Source organism: Cervus canadensis, chromosome 2 (assembly GCF_019320065.1).
Source record: "Cervus canadensis isolate Bull #8, Minnesota chromosome 2, ASM1932006v1, whole genome shotgun sequence".
NCBI lineage: Eukaryota > Metazoa > Chordata > Mammalia > Artiodactyla > Cervidae > Cervus > Cervus canadensis.
This window is the reverse complement of record NC_057387.1, coordinates 38,217,306-38,229,932: the sequence shown is the minus strand read 5'-3', so window position 1 is coordinate 38,229,932 and position 12,627 is coordinate 38,217,306. Positions and strand designations below refer to the sequence as shown.

The 12,627-nt window shown below is 37.8% G+C and overlaps 1 protein-coding gene across 2 annotated transcripts in view; it reads left to right on the top strand.

Annotated features, from left to right (window-relative positions):
• LOC122436616 (alpha-amylase 2B) overlaps nucleotides 1-12,627 on the top strand; it is a 66,459-nt gene that overhangs the window by 281 nt on the left and 53,551 nt on the right. The window contains exon 1 of one of the 2 annotated variants that reach the window (XM_043460490.1): nucleotides 10,426-10,558. The exons of the other annotated variant lie outside the window; for it this stretch is intronic. The gene's annotated coding sequence lies outside the window, so the exon portion shown is untranslated. Of the gene's footprint in view, nucleotides 1-10,425; nucleotides 10,559-12,627 lie in introns of those variants that run through there. 2 annotated transcript variants of the gene reach the window in all.

Sequence of the window (12,627 nt, the reverse complement as noted above, 5' to 3'; positions counted from 1 at the left end):
ACTAAAGAAGAAAAAGCTTATGATTATCTTAATAAATGAAAGAAAAACATTTGACAAAGCTAAATATCCATTCTTAGTAAAAACTCAGTAAACTGGGAATGGAAAAGAGCTTCCTTAAGCTGAAAAGTGTCTGCAAAGTCTCCCAGTTGTCTTTCAAAGTGAAGTGAAGTCCCTCAGTTGTCGCCGATTCTTTGTGACCCCATGGACTGTAGTCTACCAGGCTCCTCCATCCACAGAATTTTCCAGGCAAGAGTACTGGAATGGGTTGCCATTTCCTCCTCCAGAGGATCTTCCCGGCCCGGGGATCGAACCTGGGTCTCCCGCATTGTAGGCAAATGCTTTGCCATCTGAACCACCAGGGAAGTCCTAAAGGCTAAATGTTTTTCCCCAAAGGAAAGGGAGACAAGTCAAGGAAGGCCACATTGACTACTATTCAACATCTCACTGACAGCCAGTGCATAAAATGAGAAAGAGAAGAGTATACAAATTGGAAATTAAGAAATAAAACTATTCTTATACAGAGATGATATGATTGTTTATGTAGAAAATTCCAAAGATTTAAAGGCTCCTACAATAGAGTTAAACAAGATTGTAAGATTAAAAGTAAATATGTAGGAGTCAGTAAATAAACTAGCGATGAACTACTAGACCTTGAAATTTTTTTTTTTTTTTTTATAATTAACATTGCAGTAGTACCAGAATTGAAATAATTAGGTATAAATCTACGAAAATGTGTACTAGGTCCTTATGCCAAAGGCCGTCCACCAAATTTTGAATTAATCAAAATTAAAGACTTAGGTAAACAGAGAACTATACTGTATACATGACTTGAAAGAGTCATGATTGTTGTGATGTCTCCTCAAATAGATTAATTTCAAATTGGTATTGTAGCAGGATAATTTGTTGATACTGCTAAACTGACTTTCAGAGCTCTTTGGAAAAACAGCAATCAGAATGTCCAGCACAATTTTTAAAAAGTCAACAATTATATGACTTAAGTTACATATTTCTAAGGTTTATTATACAGCTAGAATAACAGTAAAATATTTGGCAGAAGGATAGATGCATAGATCACTGAAATAGAAAAGTCCACAAGTAGACCCACACATGTATGGCAGATTTTTTGACAAAAATGAGAAGACAGTTCAGTGGAGAGAGGATTGCTATTTAAATGTAAGATGTTAGAATAACCAGACACCTGTATCCCCACCCCCCACCCCCCAAAAAGAAAAACCTTTAAAAACTTCCTTTCACACAAAATTGATTTGAAATACAGACCAAAAGTTACAGGAAAAAATATCTGTGTGACATTACTTACACAAGGAATTCCTGTATACAACACCAAAAGTTTTCTTCATTGAAGATAAATTAGATGTCATCCAATAAAAATCTTATTTAGAAGACACTATGAAGAATGAAGAGGCACACACTGGGGAAAATCTTTGGGCAGCATATATTTGACAAAAGAATATCCAGGATATATATAAAGAACTGTAAAAATAAGAAAACAAAAATGAACAATAAATTTGTAAACACTTCACCAAAGATTAGCAGATGGCAGATAAGCACATGAAATGATGCTACACATCATCCATTAAGTTCAGTTGTGTCCGACTCTTTGCGACCCAATGAACCGCAGCACGCCAGGCCTCCCTGTTCTTCACCAACTCCCAGGGTTTACCCAAACTCATGTCCATTGAGTCAGTGATGCCATCCAACCATCTCATCCTCCGTCGTCCCCTTCTCCTCCTGCGCTCAGTGTTTTCCAGGATCAGGATCTTCTCAAATGAGTCATCTCTTCATATCAGGTGGCCAAAGTATTGGATTTTCAGCTTCAACATCAGTCCTTCCAATGAATACCCAGAATTGATCTCCTTTAGGATGGACTGGTTGGATCTCCTTGCAGTCCAAGGGACTCTCAAGAGTCTTCTCCAACACCACAGTTCAAAAGCATCAATTCTTCGGTGCTCAGTTTTCTTCACAGTCAAACTCTTATATCCACACATGACCACTGGAAAAACCATAGCTTTGACTAGACGGGCTCTTGTTGACAAAGTAATGTCTCTGCTTTTTAATATGCTGTCTAGGTTGGTCCTAACTTTATTTCCAAGGAGTAAGTGTCTTTTAATTTCATGGCTGCAGTCACCATCTGCAGTGATTTTGGAGCCCCCAAAAATAAAGTCAGCCACTGCTTCCCCGTCTATTTGCTGTGAAGTGATGGGACCGGATGCCATGATCTTAGTTTCTGAATGTTGAGCTTTAAGCCAACTTTTTCACCACCCTCTTTCACTTTCATCAAAAGGCTCTTTAGTTCTTCTTCACTTTATGCCATAAGGGTGGTGTCATCTGCATATCTGAGGTTATTGATTTTTCTCCCAGCAAACTTGATTCCAGCTTGTGCTTCTTCCAGCCCAGCGTTTCTCATGATGTCCTCTGTATATAAGTTAAATAAGCAGGGTGACAATATACAGCCATGGTGTAGTCCTTTTCCTACTTCAAACCAGTCTTTTTCCATGTTCAGTTCTAACTGTTGCTTCCTGACCTGCATACAGGTTTCTCAAGAAGCAGGTCAGGTGTTCTGGTATTCCTATCTCTCTCAGAATTTTCCACAGCTTATTGTGATCAACACAGTCAAAGGCTTTGGCATAGTCAATAAAGCAGAAGTAGTTTTTCTGGAACTCTCTTGCTTTTTCGATGATCCAGTGGATGTTGGCAATTTGATCTATTTAGAGAAATAGAAAATACAACCACAATAAGATGGCACCACACACCTATTAGAATGGCTTAAAATACATGCTGATAGTACCAAGATTAGTCAAGAATGTGGAGCAACTACAGCTCTCGTATATTGCTGATGAAATTACAAAATGGTACAACCTGCTTTACAAAACAGTTTGAGGAAGTTTGTAGTAATGTTAACATGTGACTTCACCACCACACTTCTGAGTATTAATCTAAGAACAACAAAAACTGTTCACACACAAATCTATACCTAAGAGGTTTCTGGGAAGATGATGGGGTAGGAAGTACCAGGAGTCCCAACTTAGCACCTGTATAGTTGCACCAAAAGAATCTGCTTGATGTCACTATTTTGGAACTCTGGAGTCTAGGGCTTGCAACTTCCAGACAAAGCCTTGGACAGTAAATTGTAGTTAATTTAGACCAGTTTCAGCTCTTAGCATAGTGATAGCAACCAGTATCCCAACGCCAACCATGTGGGCAGGCAGTCATATATGTATCCTGGAACACCTTGCTAATAGGAGTCAGGGTGGGCAAAAAGAACCCTGAACTCTTAAATATTGGGGTATCTATGCCATGATTGTTAATGCCACTTTTGATCACAGAGGTGCAGAGATTGGCAGCCATGGTTGTTACACCTCCCATGTTTGTAATCCCTCTCTCCTATCTCTACCACCCCCAGTGAAGTGACTTACAGGGGAATAATAAGCCAGGTCGCCCCTTTTGCCTTTCCTCTTTAGTTTTCCCACTTTTGGGAGCCAGGCATGCTTAAAGACTAGGACATTCCAAAAAAACTGCACATAAGGGGAAGATTAGAAATAGACCACTAATCCCAAGGTAAGGGTAAAAAATATGGGAAGGCCTTGGGTTTTACAATTCAGGTTGATCCTTGACACAGATACAGCACGCAGTAATTTAAAAACCAAAAACAATAACAAATGAGCAAACTGTAGAAGGGGCTGAATCTGAATTCCAGAGTTACCATAATGTAAAATCAAATGACTAGTTTTCAAGAAAACATACAAAGGAACAGGATTATATGAGTGATTCAAAGAAAATAATTGTATGGAAACTATCCCTGAATAAGATCTGATGGCAGATATGCTAAACAAAGAGTAAAATAACTGTTCTAAAGATGTGCAAGGGACTAACAGCAGATGTGGAGGAAGTAAAAGCAAAACAATGTAGAGTAAAATGGCAATATCAATAGATAGAAAATGTTTCTGGAGCTGAAAAGTACAATAACTGAAACAGAATACAGAGAAATCACTCAAGGAGATTTGAGTATGCAGAAGAAAGAATCACTGAGCATAGGACAATGAAAATTATCAAATTTGAGGAACAAACCAAAGATTGAAGAAAAGTGAAAATGGGCTAATGTCCTGTGGAAAACCATTAAGCAGGCCAACAGGCACACTGAGTCCCAGGAGAGAGAGAGAGAGAGGAAGAGCCAGAATGATTGAGGAAGTAGTAGCTGAAAACAAATCTGATGAATATAAATATCCAAGAAGTCCAATGAATTCCAAGTAAAACTGACTCAAAAGTCCACATCAAGACATAATAAAATTACATAAGACAGAGAAGTGAATATCCATATAAAAGGGATTCTTGAAGATTATCAGAAGATTTTCCATCAGGACTTAGGAAGCCAAAAGGAGTGGACTGATACAAATTTCTAAAAGAAGAAAAATTCAACTAGGAATTCCCTATCTGGCAAGACCATTTGTTGTTGTTGTTGTTTGTTTGTTTGTTTCTTCAAAAGTGAAGGAGACATTGACATTCCTAAATAAAGCTCAGAGAGTTAACCACTAGACCTTTCCTGCAAGAAATGCTCACGGAAATCTTACAAGGGTCAAATGAAAGGACACTAGGTCATAACTAAAAGCCATATGGAAAAACACAGATCATAATAAAGAGAAATACAGGAACAATTATAAAAGCTAATATTATTGTAAAAGTGATCAGTTGCTAAATTTTTTATATACAGGATTTAATAGACTAATACATTGACTAGACAGTGTTTAGTCAATAAGCTTGTAATATTGTAATTGTGGTTTGCAAATCTACATGTTTTCTACTTCATTAAGGGACTAATGTATTTAAAATACTTGCTTATGTTTAGGGGCACACAGTGTATAAAGATGTAATTCAGGGGACCTCAACAATTGAAAAGACTGGAAACAAGTGTAAAGACTTTTTTTTATATGTTATTGAAGTTAAACTAGTATAAATTAAATTAGAATTTATAACTAGTATGTTAAGTGTAAACCCCATGGTAACCACAAAAAAAAGAGCTATAGAATACACACACACACAAAATGAGAAAGTATTTAAACCTTTTACTACCAAAAAAAATGTCAACATAAAAGATACTGTATGGTGCTGGAGCTGTGGCTTTGTGGCACAGCAGCGACTTTGAGGAGATACCCCACATCCAGGGGCAAAGGAGAAGCCCCAGCAAGATGGTAGGAGGGGCGAAATCACGTTTAGAATCTAACCCCATACCTGCCAAAGATGCTCAAGGGGCTCAAACATACTTTGTGTGCACCACGACCCACAGACCCCACAGAGACTGAGACAGAACTGTGTTTAAGTATCTCCTGAGGAGACAAGATCACAGAAAAATAACCAGTCTGATCAATTGGACCACAGTCTTGTCTAACTCAGTGAAACTATGAGCCATGCGTGTAGTAGGGCCACCCAAGATGGAGGGGTTATGGTGGAGAGTTCTGATAAAATGTGGTCCACTGGAGAAGGGAATGGCATACCACTTCAGGATTTTACCTTGAGAACCTCGTGAACAGTATGAAAAGGCAAAAAGATAGGACAGTGAAAGATGAACTCCCCAGGTCGGTAGGTGCCCAATATGCTACTGGAAATCAATGGAGATATAACTCCAGAAAGAATGAAGAGACGGAGCCAAAGCAAAAACAACACCCAGTTGTGGATGTGACTGGTGATGGAAGTAAAGTCTGATGCTGTAAAGAGCAATGTTGCATAGGAACCTGGAATGTTAGGTCCATGAATCAAGGCAAATTGGAAGTGATCAAACAGGAGATGGCAAGAGTGAACATTGACATTTTAGTAATCAGCGAACCAAGATGGACTGGAATGGGTGAATTTAACTCAAATGACCTTTATAAATACTACTGTGGGCGAGAATCCCTTAGAAGAAATGGAGTAGCCATAGTCAACAAAATAGTCCAAAATGCAGTACTTGGCTGCAGTCTCAAAAAATACAGAATAATTTCTGTTCGTTTCCCAGGAAAACCATTCAATATCACAAGAATCCAAGTCTATGCCCCAACAAATAATGCTGAAGAAGCTGAAGTTGAACAGTTCTATGAAGACCTACAAGACCCTTTAGAACTAACACCCAAAGAAGATGTCCTCTTCATTATAGGGGAATGGGATGCAAAAGTAGGAAGTCAAGAAATCCCTGGAGTAACAGGGAAATTTGGCCTTGGAGTACAGAATGAAGCAGGGCAAAGGCTAATAGAGTTTTGCCAAGAAAATGCACTGGTCATAGCAAACACCCTCTTCCAACAACACAAGAGAAGACTCTACACATGGACATCACCAAGTGGTCAATACGAAAATCAAATTGATTATATTCTTTGCAGCCAAAAGTGGAGAAGCTCTAAATAGTCAGCAAAAACAAGACTGGAGCTGACTGTGGCTCAGATCATGAGCTCCTTATTGCAAAATTCAGACTTAAATTGAAGACAGTAGGGAAAACCACTAGGCCATTCAGGTATGACCTAAATCAAATGCCTTATGATTATACAGTGGGAGTGACAAATAGATTCAAGGGATTAGATCTGATAGAGAGCCTGAAGAACTATGGATGGAGGTTTGTGACACTGTACAGGAGGCAGTGATCAAGACCATCCCCAAGAAAAAGAAATGGCAAAAGGGTTGCCTGAGGAAGTCTTACAAATAGCTATGAAAAGAAGAGAAGTGAAAAACAAAGGAGAAAAGGAAAGATACACCCATTTGAATGCAGAATTCCAAAGAATAGCAAGGAGAGAAAAGAAAGCATTCCTCAGTGATCAATGCAAAGAAATAGAGGAAAACAGTAGAATGGCAAAAACTAGAGATCTCTTTAAGAAAATTAGAGATACCAAGGGAACTTGTCATGAAATTATGGGCACAATAAAGGACAGAAATGGTATGGACCTAACAGAAGCAGAAGATATTAAGAAGAGGTGACAGGAATACACAGAACTATACAAAAAGATCTTCATGACCCAGGTAACCAAGATGATGTGATCATTCACCTAGAGCCAGACATCCTGGAATGTGAAGTGAAGTGGGCCTTAGGAAGCATCACTAGAAGCAAAGCTAGTGGAGGCGATGGAATTCCAGTTGAGCTATTTCATATCCCAAAAGATGATACTGTGAAAGTGGTGCACTCAGTATGTCAGCAAATTTGGAAAACTCAGCAGTGGCCACAGCTGAATAGGTCAGTTTTCATTCCAGTCCCAGAGAAGGGCAATGCTAAAGAATGCTCAAACTACTGCACAATTATGCTCATCTCACATGCTAGCAAAGTAATGCTCAAAATTCTCCAAGCCAGGCTTCAACAGTACATGAATGGTGAACTTCAAGATGTTCAAGCTGGATTTAGAAAAGGCAGAGGAACCTAGATCAAACTGACAACATCCTTTGGATCATTGAAAAAACAATAGAGTTCTAGAAAAACATCTATTTCTGCTTTATTGACTATGCAAAAGCCTTTGAGTGTGTGAATCACTACAAACTGTGTAAAGTTCTTCCAGAGATGGAAATACCAGACCACCTGACCTGCCTCCTGAGAAATCTGTATGTAGGTCAAGAAGCAATAGTTAGAACTGGACATGGAAAAACAGACTGGTTCCAAATCGGCAAAGGAGTACATCAAGGCTGTATATTGTCACCCTGCTCATTTAACTTATATGCAGAGTACATCATGAGAAATACTGGACTGAATTTAGCACAAACTGGAGTCAAGATTGCCAGAAGAAATAGCAATAACCTCAGATATGCAGATGACCCCACCCTTATGCAAGAAAGTGAAGAACTAAAGAACCTCTTGATGAAAGTGAAATAGGAGAGTGAAAAGTTTGGCTTAAAACTCAACATTCAGAAAACAAAGATTGTTGTATCAGGTCCCATCACTTCATTGCATATAGATTGGGCTCCAAAATCACTGCAGATGGTGAGTGCAGCCATGAAATTAAATGATGCTTACTCCTTGGAAAGAAAGTTATGATCAACCTAGACAGCATATTAAAAAGTAGAGGCATTAGTTTGCCAATGAACATCCATCTAGTCAAAGCTATGGCATTTCCAGTAGTCATGTATGGATGTGAAAGTTGGACTATAAAGATAGCTGAGTGCTGAAGCATTGATGCTTTTGAACTGTGGTGTTGGAGAAGACTCTTGAGAGTCCCTTGGACAGTATGGTGATACAATCAGTCAATCCTAAAGGAAATCAGTCGTGGGTGTTCATTGGAAGGACTGATGCTGAAGCTGAAACTCCAATTTTGGCCTCCTGATGCAAAGAACTGACTCATTGGAAAAGACCCTGATGCTGGAAAAGATTGAAGGTGGGAGGAGAAAGGGGTGGCAAAGGATGAGATGGTTGGATGGCATCACCCACTCAATGGACATGAGTTTGAGCAAATTCCAGGAGTTGGTGATGGACAGGGAAGCCTGGTGTGCTGCAGTCCATGTGGTTACAAAGAGTTGGAAACGACTGAGCTACTGAACGAACTGAGAAGGCACTAAAGGAGGAAATGAGCCCCCCTCCCACCCCGCCCTGTAAAAAAGCAACAAGTATGAGGCATATAGTATACAAGCAAAATGATAATCTCTTTAAAATACAAATGAATTAAACTCCTGGGACAACACCAAGATTGAGAAAAGATACAAACACTGGATCCCACTGTATGCTGACTACCACAGTCACTTTAGATCCAAAGGCCAAATCGGTTGAAAGTTTTGAAAATGATACTCAATGCAAATAATAACCAAAAAAGAGCAGGAGTGGCTATATTAAAATAGACTAATATACAAAATAGACTTAGTCTAAAAAGTTAGAAGAGACAAAAACATTAATACAAATTTCAATAGAGAAAAATGATATAATCATTTACACACCTAATGACATTATCAAAATATATGAATCAAAAACTGACAGAGTTTGAAGGGGAAAATAGGTAATTCTACAATAACAGTTGGAAACTCTTGGGCTCTGGTAATGATAATGTGTAGTTCAGTCAAGCAGAAGTAAGGAAATAAATGACTAAATAACTCCCTGCCTAATAGCCATATACAGAACACCATAGCCAACAATAGCATACATATTTATCTCACGTGTTCATGGAACATTTTCCAGAATAGACCATATGTCAAGCCACAGATTAAGTTTCAATAGATTTGTAAAAAGATGTGCAAAGTATCTTTTCCAACCACAATGGGATAATGTTAGAAATAAATAAAAGAAGGAAAACTGGAAAATCCACACTGTTGTTGAAATTAAACAGTGTGCTGTTGAACAACTAATGGGTCAAAGAAGTTACATGGGAAATTAGGAAATACTTAAAAACAGAAACACAACATCCCAAAAACTATTGTTCAGTCGCTAAGCTGTGTCCAAATCTTTGTGACCCCATGAAGTACAGCACAACAGGCTTCACTGTTCTTTGTTATCTCCTGAAATTTGTGCAAACTCATGTCCATTGAGTCAGTGATGCCATCCAACTGTTTCATCCTCTGTCACCCCCTTCTCCTGTTGCCCTCAATCTTTCTCAGCATCAAAAATCTTTTCCAGTGAATCAGCTCTTCTCATGAGGGGGCCCAAGTACTGGAGCTTCAGCTTTAGCATCAGTCCTTCCAATGAATTTTCAAGGGTTGATTTCCTTTAATATTGACTGGTTGCAGTGACCAAAACCATGGGATGTATCAAAAGTAGTGCTTAGAGGAGAATTTATAGTTACAGTCACTAACATTAAAAAACAAAGATCTCAAATCAATGAGTTAGCTTTATAACTTTAAAGGACTAGAAAAAGAAGAACAAACTAAACCCAACCTAGGAAGTGTAGAACATAATAAAGATTAGAGTAAAGATAAGTGAAATAGGGAATTTAAAAAATAGAGAAAATCAATAAAACCAAAATTTGATTGCTCAAAAAGACCAACAAAATTGACAAACCTATAGCTACAGTGACTAAAGGGAAACCTATAGCTAAAGGGAAAAAAAAAATCACTGAAATCTGAAATGAAATTGGAGACATACTACATTACAGATACTATAGAAATAAAAAAAGATTATAAAAGTAATATAATAATTCTCCACTAATGAAATACATAACTAGATAAAATGGACAAATTCCTAGAAATACAAACTTACTAAAGACTAAATTGCAAAGAAATAGAAATTCTGAATAAACCTATAATTAAGACAGAGATTGAATCAATGATCACAAATCTCCCAACAAAGATAAGCCCTGAACCCTATGCCTTCACTGTTGATTTCTGTCAAGCATTTAGGGAATAATTCAAACTAATTTTTCTTAAACTTTTCACAGAAATTGAAGAGGAGGGAAAGTTTCCTGATTGATTCCATGAGACCAATATTACCCTAATATCTAATAAAGAGAAAAACACTGCAAGTAAAGAAGACAGCAGGCCAATATCCCTTTGGTTCAACACTGATGCAAAAGTCCTTAAAAGGAACATATTAAAAGGATTTTACATGATGACCATAAGGGATCTACACTGTAATACAAGGATGGTTCATCATTGAAGATCTATCAAACCTAACAGAATGAAGGTAAAAACTACACCATCAACTTAATTGACAGAAAATCATTTGACATAATTCAATATACTTTCATGATAAAAACACTCAATGAACTGGGAACAGAGGAAACTACCTCAGTATAATAATATTCTTAAATGAAAAAACTCATAGCATCATGCTGCTGCTGCTAAGTCACTTCAGTCGTGTCTGACTCAGTGCGACCCCATAGACGGCAGCCCACCAGGCTTCCCGGTCCCTGGGATTCTCCAGGCAAGAACACTGGAGTGGGTTGCCGTTTCCTTCTCCAATGCATGAAAGTGAAAAGTGAAAGTGAAGTTGCTCAGTTGTGCCTGACTCTTAGCGACCCCATGGACTGCAGCCTACCAGGCTCCTCCGTCCATAGGATTTTCCAGGTAAGAGTACTGGAGTGGGGTACCATTGCCTTCTCAGTCATAGCATCATACTCCATAGCTAAAGACTGAACGCATTTCCACTAAGAACCAAAACAAGTCAAGGAAGCCCACTATTGCCACTTCTCTTCAAGGTAGTGCTGAAAATTGTACCCAGAGCAATCAGGCAAGAAAAGAATAAAAAGAATTCAAATTAAAAAGGAAGAAGTAAAATTATCTCTCTTCACAGATTTTTTTCTCCTGCTTTATGGAGATATAATTGATATATAAAATTCTCAAAGTATACAACACAGTGATTTAACATATATATACACTGGAAAAGAATATCCACATTGATTTATTTCACACACTCATCATACCATATGTTTTTGCTTCATTTTTTGTTTTAACGAGAACATTTTAAGTATTACTCTCTTAGCAAAGGAGAAGGAAATGGTGACCCACTCCAGTATTCTTGCCTGGAGAATCCCGTGGACAGGGGAGCCTGGTGGGCAGCTGTCCATGGGGTCGCACAGAGTCGGACACGACTGAACGACTTGGCATGCATGGCATGCTCTTAGCAAATTTCAATTATAGATTACATTGTTACCAACTATAGTCATTATACATCATGTCCTTAGTCCTTATTCATTTTACAACTGAAAGTCTGTAACTTTTACCAACCTTTCTCTATTTCCCCCACCACCCAGCCCCTGGCAACCACTTTCCTACTCCCTGGATATGAGCTCAGCTTTTTTTTTTTTTTTTTAATAGAAATGATACCATGCAGTATTTGGTCATCTTCTCTCTGGTTTCTTTAATGCCTCCAAGCTCATTCACACACAGTGGAATATTATGCATAAATGTATGTATTTATGTGTGTGTGCATACATATATACTTATATCATGTTTTCGTGATCCATTGATTTGTTGTTGGCCCTGTAGGTTCTATTGCAATGAACATAGGAGTACAGATGCCTCTTCTAAACAATGGTTTTGTTTACTTTGAATATATACCCAAAAGTAGAATTAGTGGATCATATAATAGATAGATTTTAATTTTTGAGGAATTCTCATGCTGTTCTTCATAGTGACTACCAGTTTGCATTTCCACCTGCAGAGTATAAGCCTTCTCTTTTGTTCACATTCTTGCTAGCATTTCTTATTACTTACCTTTTTGATGATAGTCATACAAACAGGTGTGAGGAGGGTGATCTCATTGTGGTTTTAGTTTGCATTTTTCTGCTGATTGGTTATGTTGAACATCTTTTCATGTACCTGTTGCACGTTGTATGTCTTATTTGGAAAAAAAAATTCTGTTCTGGTCCTTTGCCTATTTTGAAATTGGGTTATTTGGATTTTTTTTTTTCTATTGAAATGTAGATATGATCTTATTTAGAAAACCCTGAAGATTTCACACACGCACACACAAAATCAACATACAAAAATCAGTTGCATTTCTATACACAAATAATGAACAATCTGAAAAGGACTGATCAGTCTGTACATGGAAACAATTCAGTTTACAATAGCCTGAAAATGAATAAAATGCTTAGGAATTAATAAAGGAGATGAAGGACTTGTACAGTAATAACTGCAAAACATTGCTGAAATTAAAGAAGACATAAATAAATGGAAACACATCCCACATTTATGGATTGGAAGATCTAATGGTGTTGAAATATAAATTCTATGGAAAGAGATCTACAG